Raw genomic sequence first — 10,737 nt, 5'->3', positions numbered from 1 at the left:
TCTCGGAATTTCTTGCTTTTATCTTCAAGAAAGTCATACTGGTTGGCTTTGAAAAATTCTTCTTGTTCGCATAAAAGTTTCCGTCATCCGAATCTGAGCTGTCTGTAGACGAGTCCTCAGTAGAACTGTCAGTCTTTGGGTGAGATTTAGCCTTCTTTGTCTTTTTCTTGCCCTTTCCGAAGCTTTGTTTCTTGCTTCGCTTTTTACCTTTTCTGTCTTCTTCGCTCGAATCTGAAGAGCTAGAAGAACTGTCAGAAGAAGAAGAAGAAGAAGAAGAAGAACTGGGTACTCCTTCAAATTGAACACGCTTCTTCTGTTTCTTTGCCTTGTCGAATGTCGACTGACGACCCAAATATCCCGGGAAGTCAGTGCCTTTTTTCTGCTTTTTGCCGTGCTTTTTGGCTTTCTTTTGCGCGTCAAAAAGCTGAGCAATCCGTGCATCAACCACCTCTTGTAATTCCTTCTTTGAGTACTGTTTGTGATCAGAAGGTTCCTTGAGAACGAGTTTCAGGGGTGGTGTAGTGGTTTTCTACCACTGTGCATGCACTTCCTGAAAAGAAATTTTGCCAATTTCGGATCCTTAGCAAAACTGAGCATCATCTTTGTTGCATCGCCGATCAATTGACGACGCTTCATCTCTCTTTGCTCCGCCTAAGTAGGCCGAGGCGGGCCATACTCTCTGCCGGAATCTTGTTGTGATCCCTGTCCGCATCTCCAGATGCAGAGGGAGTCGACTGATCCTTGAGTGAAGCCATAGGTGCCGCGAAAAAAAATTGGGGATCTGATTTCCAGTAGAAGAGAAATCGGCCGTGCTCTGATACCACTATAACAGACTTGGACACTCCAAGTCAAGAATCAATCACGACATCACCAAATAACCACGCTAAAACAATTCACAGATCACAATAGATTTGCACTAGCCCGACGGAGTTCCGTGCCTAGAGATATTGGCCCCAAAGACTAGCGCCCCTTTCGGTATTTCTTTATGTATTAAATCAATGTCAGAGTACAAAGAGCGGTTACGGTTTCACTCTCAGACTCTGCGTCCAGATGCTCTAAGAAGTGAGGCACTCACCGCATATTTGAATGTTACAAGGGATGCCGAAAAGCAAAGCCCCAAAAGCTTGAAAGCAAAAGCAGATTCTCTCTCTCTCTCTCAATGAGAGTAAAAATAAAGCATATTCTCTCTTTATCTCTCTTCCAATTTCCTTGCAAAGCCAAAAAGCAGGGATTTGCGTCGCTCAAAAAAAACCCAAAAAAAAAAATCCACCTCCAGGATTTCCGAAAACTAGGGTTTCTGGCAGAAATTAGGGTTTGCAAGAATTTTAGGGTTTTTGGCAGAAATTAGGGTTTTTGCTTTCGGTAGCCACGTCATCACTTTGTGACAAGCAACCCGAAGTGGAGGAAAACGAGGAGATCCTTGTTCCTAAACAGATTTTGGCACATAAGGACAGAAAGAATAAGGATAAAGTACGAAGGCGGTTCTTGGTTAAATTCAAGAACTATCCTGCATTGGATGCGAAGTGGATGGAGGAGGAGGACCTAGCAGATACTCCTCAGATTGTGAAACTTTACCTTGAAGCTTTTGGTTTAGCATAGTCTACTCCTAATGGAACCCCGAATTCAGCTTGGCTGGAGATGTGGTGCAGTGGGTTGTACAAGAGGAGAGTTACTCCGCTCCTTTGTCAACAGATGCCTCGAATTTTTGAATACTAGAGTCACTGATGTCTCTTTGAGCTTCAGGGATACTGAGAGCTGACAGGATTCTACTGTATGACTTTATGAAATGGAATTCCTGAATATGAAACTGATTTGTTCTTGACTTGTTTTTAAGTGCAGGAATTGATAGACGAAATGACTGCAGTATTTTGGTATGAATGATCTCAAATAGACATGGTTGCAATAGGGGTTAGTCAATTGGGCATCTATGAGGTCCTGAGTGGATCAAATGCGATTGATAACTGCATTGCCGATAAATCATGGTCTAAGATCCGAATAAATGTTGAATGTGATTTGTCATGTGATGTCCTGCGATGTCTAGTGATGTCCTGTGATGTCATGTGATGTGACTGTCGAATGGTACATGTTCTAGATGTGTGTTCCTAGTGCATCGGTACTAACAGTAGTGTCTGCTAAGGCAGTTTATGGCTTTTGTCTATTTTGCAGGCATAATCGAGGGCGATTACAATGCTTTCAAGAGGGGGGTATGTCACAACTCAGTGACGTGGCTGCCCCATACTCGCACACACCCACTGGCTGTTTCCAAAAATGCTGACATGGTTGCGGAAATGCTAATGTGGCTTGTTGTACGGACGCCCGCGTTTGGCGGGGCTGTTGACACATGGCAGCAGCATACGGCAAGTAGGGACAATGCCACATCATCAGTTTGTGACATACTCCCCTCTTGAAAGAATTGTAATCGTCCTTGATTATGCCTGCAAAAACAGATAGAGGCCATAAATTGTCTTAGTAGACACTGAATGTTAGTACTGACGCACTAGGCACAATACATCTAGCGAGGAGAGAGTGAGGGGAGTGTAGGGGCGAGAGGGGGAGCGAAGGCGGGTAGGGGACTAGGTGGGTGATGGTGAGGTTGAAAATGGCATGCTGCCATGGGACCAGCAAAGCAAAAGCCACAGAGGAGAAGCAAAAATTTCTTTGAAAATACTCAAGTATCTTAAATGCCCGAAAGGTGCCACATCACGCTTGAAGATATTGAAGATGCCAATGCCGTCAATAAAAAAATACCAGACAAGGACACAAGGGGAGAAGAAGAACGCCACATTCACAGTTCCAAAGCTCTGTAGGCTGAAGAGACTGACTAGAATGGCAATAGAAATAAGGACAACATATTCTTCTTGTAACCACCCTTTTGGAAGCTCATCGAAGGGAAGCTCATCATATACAGAGGAGAGCTTTGACTTGGTGGAAGAGGCAGACATCGAGAAGGCTGAGGTGAAGGCTTTCACAGCCTCTGTGACCTCCACACTGGCGAGTAGCTCACGTGGCACAGTTGTTGCTGGCCTAGGGGGCTTACTAGGTTCAGTTACAGTAGAAACGTTGGAGGAGAATGTATCTTTATGTACATATTGAATAGAGACCCCATAACAAGGCATAGACTTGGTGACTTCCAACCACTCCATAAGATCTTCATCTGACCCGTTAGGTGGAGTAGGTTGTTCTAGCTGAGGCTTGGTTTCCATTGACAAAGAACTATATCGCATCATAGGATCCATGCCTCCTTCTAGGCGAATGGGTTGCATTGGGGAGCCAGAGTATGTATCCACATTCGTCATTTCCCCAATCATGCAGTGCTTTAGTTTATTGTAGCCATGGTCTACCGATGAGCAAGGGAAATCCTCCCTCAACCTGGGGAAGACGAATCATAATAAAAGCCAAGTTAAAGATAAAGTCTTGTATCTGCAGAGGCATGTCACAAAGTGATGACGTGGCGGACAGCAGAAACCCTAATTTCTGCCAAAAAACCTTTAAAAAAACTGCAAACCCTAATTTCTGCCACAAACCCTAATTTCCGGAAATCGCGGAGGTAAAAAAAAAAATTTTAAAAAAAAAGTTAAAAAAATTTGGGGGATATTTTTGAGCGACGCAAATCTCAGCTATTGGCCAGAAAAGCATAATTGCTTTTTATTGCTCTCATTGAGAGAGAGAGAGAGAGAGAGAGAGAGAATTTGCTTTTGCTTTCAGAAACTCTCTATGAGAGAGGGAAAAGAGCTTTTGCTTTCAGGGCTTTTGATTTTGAAGCTTTTGGGGCTCTGCTTTTGGGCATCCCTTGTAATCTTTAAATTAGTGGTGAGGGCCTCACTTCTCAGAGCATCTGGACGCAGAGTCTGAGAGTGAAATCCTAGCCACTCTCTTGTACTTTGATCTGATTAATATAAAAAGAAATACCGAAAGGAGCGCCAGTCTTTGGGGCCAATATCTCTAGGCACGGAACTCCGTCGGGCCAGTGCAAATCTATTGTGATCTGTGAATTGTTTTGAAGTGGTTATTTGGTGCTGTCGCGGTTGATTCTTGACTTGGAGTGTCCAAGTCTATTTACAAGGCACCTTGTCCACTATTGGGTAAATTGTTCTCTGGTCGGCCAACGTAATTGTGAAGGGAGCAAGTCGTGTAGGCTGCAGACCTAAAGCCAACATAGTGAACTCAGGCATTAGGTTGATGCCAGATCCACCATCCACTATCACTCCTGAGAATTGTCACCCCAAGACGGACGCGGTGAGATGAGGGCTTCTATAATCCGTGAGGGGAGCAACGGGATGGGATATCATATAGGACTCGGATGATTGCACTGGGAGGTACCCGCCACTAGGACCTGCTCCGGGGTAAAGCGATTGAATAATTGCAAGGGTGTCACTTTGAAAACTCGCATCTAGTCGCAGCATGTCATAGAGAGACACTTGTTGGAAGGTGTTCTTCAAGATTGTCTCTGCTGTAAGCTTTTCTTTTTCTAAGAGTGGTTTCTCTGGTACCTTCATCTGCAACAGATCAGAAACGACTTCCAAGAAAACTTCATCAATATCGGAGAGCAAATATTTGGATCCTTGCTTGGAAATGGGGGGATGGCTAAGACTGAGAGCGGCCCTCTGGCCCGAGTGAGGATGCCCGATGACTCCTCTACCAACTGTAGCTTGTCTTGAGGGGTAACCACATGGGCGGAAGGAGGCGGTTGAGGGATGGTGCAATTGCTATCAGATTGATCTTGGGAAAGGTAAACTCATTTTGGCTTTGACTTGGGCTCGAAGCCGTGGATGCATGAAGTTTGGGACAATCCTTACTGTAGTGATCCTTCGCTTCAGGGCAATGATGGTAGGGAGAGGACCCTTCTGGTAGGTGGCATTTGCTTTGGTAATGTCCATATTCCACGCATCTGTAGCACAAAATGGGTTGATTCGATGGACGAGTCGATTGGCGAGGTGGTCCTTTCTCCTGGTGCATGGAGGTGGAGGTGGAGGCGTAGAAGCTGTGAGGGGTAGAGGGAGCATTCGCATGATAAAATCTATGAGAGGGAGAAGTGATCGCATATCTTGCATAGGAGGGGCTATCAGCAAAGGTGGCATGTGGCTTGGATGGCCATAGGGGGAAACCGCTAACCCTTGTTGAAGAGTAGGACCAAGACTTTGTTGTATTTGTCGCAATTCCTTGAGGTAGTAGCAATCCTTGTCCTCGTGTACAGACTTTTCACAGAAGTGGGAATAAGTCCGAAGGGGGCATCTTATGCAGGGTTCTCTGGAGAGCGGCATGAGCTACACCAGACCATAGCCTTAGTCTCCTGATGAGACCTGAGCTCCTCTAGCTCGTGCTTGATTTGGTCCAAAGCCTCGTGATGTGGAGGCTTCTCCTTTTGAAGAGAGAAGGATCTTTCCTCTTGAAGAGCTCGTTGTAACTTCAGGGCTTCGAGTTCCCTGCATAAAGAAAAAGGATGAGGACTTTCCAAAACGACTGAGATGGCCTCTACCAGAGGGGGGTCAGTGAACAGCTTCCTAGCCCCTTCTATCTGAGTAGCAACCGTAACAAACTCCTCCAGAGTGGCGTCAGTTCGAAGACTCTCTCGGAGTTTTTGCTGAGAGGTTTTAGGAAGAGCCTTCTCCACCCACTTCTTAACCATAAATTCATGTGGTTGTTGAGGAAGCTTAGCAACCAAAGACTTGGTTCTGGTCATGAGTTCTGTAAAAGTCTCATTTGGTTCGAGCATCAGGTTGGCCAACTCGTCCAGAATCTTCTCTTGGAAATCCCTGGCCTAAAAGCTTCACAAAACTATTGTCGTAATGTGGCCCAAATCGTAAAGTGGTTCTCTGCAACCGACTGTACCATTTGTCTGCTAAGTCATCTAAGGTGGATGGGGAGAGTACTAAGTAGGCGTCTTCTCTAATGAGGCCATGACCCTTGCAGAGGGATACAAATCTCCGAGCATGGTCGTCGGCATCCTCTGTGGAGAGACCTTTGAAAGTCGGAAACTTGATGTTCACCTTAGCCAGAACGCTTGTCAGCTCTTCCATGGCTATCTGCTCCTGAGCCTGCTATTCAAGAGGTCGCTGTAACACAATGGTTGAGAATTGTATTGGGGAAGGTGACCTCGGAGGTGAAGAACTAGTTGAGGGAATGGAGGGAGCTGCGTAGGAGGGTAGGGGTAACGGGGCTGGTGGACTTCTACTTGGCACGAAAGGTTGACGCTTTTTGTGGTAGTACTTCAGAGGGCTTAGTAGTGGCTTTATCGATCTTTAGACTACCTTGTATGTGTCATGCAGTAGCATCAACCCACCCAACAATCTCTGGGCGTCGAGATCCTCTAACTTGCTAGATAGTCTAGATTGGCTAGACCAGACCCCACTAGACCCTAGGCCACTCATGTTGAATAGGGGCGAGAGAGACTAGACCAGCTAGACCAAGTTGGACGAGGCGAAGCTGGTCTAGGGCAAAGCTGGTCTAGAGCGCTGGTCTAGGACGAAGAAGCTGAAGCTGGACCAGACCAGACGAAACAAGCAGATTAGCACAAACGTCTCGATTTTGACTCTCGACGGAGTGAGACTTTAGTTGAGGTCCCACCGGGCGTGCCAAAAATGAGAGCACCTGTATAGAAGAGAAAATGTGTCGTGCTCTGTACAGTGGGTGCTCCTCAGTACAGTGTGCGTGAGATCTCACTCCACAGAATGCAAACACAGAAGACAATGAACAACAGAGCAACAACAACACGACTCAGCAGTGAACCTGAACATGAACATTGACTAACTCAAAGAGACCAATACAGACTCTGCCATGGCAGCACACACAACTCCAGTCCAGATCTCATAGGTATAGTGGGGGTATCAAGCTAGACTCGAGACGAATGACCACACAAAGTAGATGATGTTGATCGTGTCCGCAACTAGAACCAACCACACATATGTATCTCCTAAAGGGCCACCAACGGCTGGCAGATATCCCAATCTAGCTAAGCCTATCTCCAAACTGAGGTGGTGGTGATCTGGCCACGGTGTTCACTGGACCACCATCCATATCACTTGCCACGTGTCACTGCCCAGGCGAGAGTCCGTCCAGTGTGAACTCCAGCCCAACTGCAACTAACTGCTTGTCCTGTGCAAGTGACATTGTAGCCCTACTACAATTTGTAAACCAATAAAAAATACATGATTCTTTCAATGTTGATGTTTGTTGTGATAGAGTCCTATTTCTCTATGTATGTAAGACATTAAAGGTGTCTACTTTAAGGGTCTTGGGGTGCTAGGCATAAACCATTCCAATTAGTTACATGCATGTTGCTAGAGAAGATTTGTGTGTTCAAACTTTAAGGGCTTTGAGTTTTACTTTTGTGGTTTCATGTTCGTAGACACCAAAGAGGCAAATGAAGATTGTGGGGTAAAGAGGAACCTACAAAGGAAGGAGAGAAGCCTCGCAAGTTGACTGTAAGCAGTTCTATCCTTTGTTTGTGGCTCCCTGTCACTTTTGCTAAAATGTATTCTTCTGATTGATGTATGCATCTTTCAGCAGCTTACCATATTTTGGCTTTCTAGTTGTCTAGTTGTTGAACTTATTCGTGTTATGCGGATACATTTAAATGATCCAAATGGTGATATCCTTCTCTTTTTGAGGATGGGAGAGCTGATTACACTCCTAGTTTATAGTGCCCTTCCTGGTGAAATCAAACAATAATTTTTGACCCAGCACCACCAAAAACAAGGAAAATGGTGGTTTCTACCCAACATTGCAGAGGCGTCTTTAAGCATTGTTGGAATTGACTATGTGGTAGATCCAAGTTTTGCGAAGCAAAATGTAGACTCCCGGGCTTGGGCTATATTCACTTATCATCACGCCCATTTCTCAAGCTTCTACAAAGCAAAGATTAGGGCAAGGAGAGACCTATGGCTTATCCACGTTGAGTGCATATAGGAATGAAATGTTAACAACTGTGCCTGGAATTCAAAGGAAAAGTCTAACTTGCAATAAAACTGCTCTTTGATTTTATGACCGATCAATTGCCTTCATAAGCTTTTAAGATTAGCCATTGAATAGCTCTATAGTTTAGGAGCCCTGGATGAGCAAGGGCTTGTCACAAAGCTTGGAATGAAGATGGTTGAGATTCCTTTGGAACCTTCTTTATAAGCATGGACCTTGGCTAGAGTGATGAGATCTTAACCATCATTGCCATGTTATCTATACAACATTTTCTATAAGCTTCGGGAGAAAGAGGCACAAGCCGACCAAATAAGAGCAAAGTTTTCCCAACCAATGGAGGGCCATTTGACTTGTTGAGCTGTTCACGAGGCATGAAAACTAAGGTTTCCATGCAGACATCGTCACTCTTTCCCTCTCATGCCAATTTCTATAGTCCAAAACAACTCTTTGAGCATGGGTTTCAAAATTTGGCAGAGTGAGGGTTTGTCTCGGGCTTTGCATGGTGGGCATTTCCCAGGCTTTGTATGTGTGCATTGCCCCAAAATACATCAATGAAAATGTCAACTAAGCACGACTAGAGATTGCTAGAGAGAGTTGCTCCACTAAATATATGCTAATGGATCCTTAGATTTCTTGTTTCAAATGTCTTGGATAGGAAGTCGCTCAAAAGCAACTCACAATAGTGGGTTACACTATGCAATGAAAATCACTGAGCCGTTTCACTTTGGTGTCGAATATTTAAACCCAACAATGTTTTTCTTACACACCACCAACAACCTTGCATGCTTTGGGATCTAGGCAAGGTTCAAGACTAGGATTTCACAATCTACTTTGCTCTAGTACAACATATATTTCAAGCAAATCTTCGCTATAGAATGACCATGTGGTTACTCTTTAATCGATACTATGTAAAAATTCAATTGTGAACATGTTGATTTTTCTCATTTTTTACACTTTATATAACTCATCATGGTTTTATACACTGATAAATCAATTCATTATAATTTTATTTTTGCTATTTATATGAGAGGTTTAAGTCTTGTTTTCGCTATCGAAAGCCTTAAATCCCTTGTGGGAGTCCTACTAAGTGGAAGGCATTCTTATTTGATAAGATTTTGAAATTAGTGTCAACATATACAGAAAACTTTGGTGAAATTTTTAAAGATGACAAAATATCTACAAGAGTTAATAGAGAGCTTTAGAACCCGTATATATATTATGGAGGGGGATCAACTTAACTATACAAACACTGTAGAAATGGACACTAGCTAAGGCCACAAATGCATGAGGATCAAGCATGTAAATTCTTGTGCAAGCAAAGTGATCTCAAATCGTTAAATGTCTATTAATATTTTAGCAAGGAATATCCGCAAAATATCTATATCACTTGCGATGTGCTACGTACAATCAACCAAACTAGTCTAGTAATTCCTTCTTTAAACTTAAGAGTACTCAAGCACATTATTGTATAGACTAACAAGAACAATCTCTCATTCCAACTTTAAATCACAAAACTCTAGACTACAAGCTCTGCAAAGATTAAAATTTGATCTCAATCAAATTCACTTTTTCTTAAAACATAGTAAGAGAGAGAGAGAGAGAGAGAATCTCCATCCACAAAAGTATGCCATTAACCACACAACCAATAATGACTTGTCAAGCTTGAAGAGTACTAAGCTACTTCTTATTCATCCTACTCAATTGCTACAACTACATCAATATTCAATCTCAAATGTCCTAAGTTAGGATATGTATTGCGACAATTGACTCTTTAAGGACCATGCTATCACACATGGTTGTGGTCTTTAAAAGTGGAAAGACTTCTTCTATGACTTCGCGCCTAACCACTTCATCAAAATCATTTCCTTGCCATTTTCCTTGAGGGAAAAACAAAAATTTAGTACACTTAAATGAGAAAGGACAATCTATATAGAGAATCCAATATTTGAAGACACACCTCTTATGGCATGCTGGGTCTGGCTTCAATTCGGACTTGTTATCATAGAATAAATAAAGTCGAATGGTTAGTGTAGCTAAAGAATGGTCACTTCATGCCAACTTGAAAAGCTTGCTTCCTCAATTACCTTTGTTTCAGTATTTGACAATTCATGTCACCATCTGACTCGTCGAGCGTGTCAGTTTTCTCACCTACATGCAACAAAGTGCATTCACGTGGGAGGCCATCATAGTGCAGGTGGTATATGTGGCATGAGAAACAACAAGGAAATGACTATATAGAGTAGTGGTGGTATAAGAAACAATATGCATAAGATTAAAGCCTTATACCTTCATGTCCTTGAGCCTCTTCTAGCTCCTTGTGTTGCTGCATGCATGCAAGGTGAATTGTATTAGGCCGGTATTGTCCGACATCAACGACAACAACCACCACCTCCATGATGAGGATGAAAATACTGACAACAACAACAACAATAACAAAAAACAAAATCAATAGAAATGTGTACCTGGTTGACTCACTACAAGAGGCTATTCATATTAGCGACGCTCACACAGCGACACTCAAAAAAAAAAAATCCCGGCGTCGCTATGAGCTTCGCCTTGTAAATTTGCGACGCTCATAGCGACGCCGGCTGGGCTAAAAAAATAACAGAGAGCGCCCAAAAACTCAGATCTGAGTTTTTCGGCGCCCTCAAGCAAGGAGCAGGTAACGCTCTCCCTCTCTCTCTCTCTCTCTCTCTCTTTCTTCTCCACACACACACACACACACGAGGAGAGGAAGGAGAGCCATGTATGCTCCTTTCCTCTCCTCACTCTCATGTTCCCTTCCCCTCTTTCTCTCTCCCTCTCTCTCTCTCTCTCTCTCTCTCA

General features: G+C 43.6%; 1 long non-coding RNA gene across 1 annotated transcript; it reads right to left on the bottom strand.

The window, feature by feature from the left end:
- Positions 1 to 9,644: 9,644 nt before the first annotated feature.
- Positions 9,645 to 10,295, bottom strand: LOC147453831 (uncharacterized). The gene is made up of 4 exons (XR_015188755.1): positions 10,198 to 10,295; positions 9,996 to 10,059; positions 9,869 to 9,903; positions 9,645 to 9,788 (listed from the first exon to the last, which is right to left on the bottom strand). It is a non-coding gene; the product is annotated as an uncharacterized LOC147453831 (long non-coding RNA).
- Positions 10,296 to 10,737: the final 442 nt, after the last annotated feature.

This window comes from Adiantum capillus-veneris, chromosome 7 (assembly GCF_014529385.1).
Source record: "Adiantum capillus-veneris isolate H3 chromosome 7, ASM1452938v2, whole genome shotgun sequence".
Taxonomy (NCBI): Eukaryota; Viridiplantae; Streptophyta; class Polypodiopsida; order Polypodiales; family Pteridaceae; genus Adiantum; species Adiantum capillus-veneris.
This window is presented reverse-complemented; position numbering and strand designations above follow the sequence as displayed.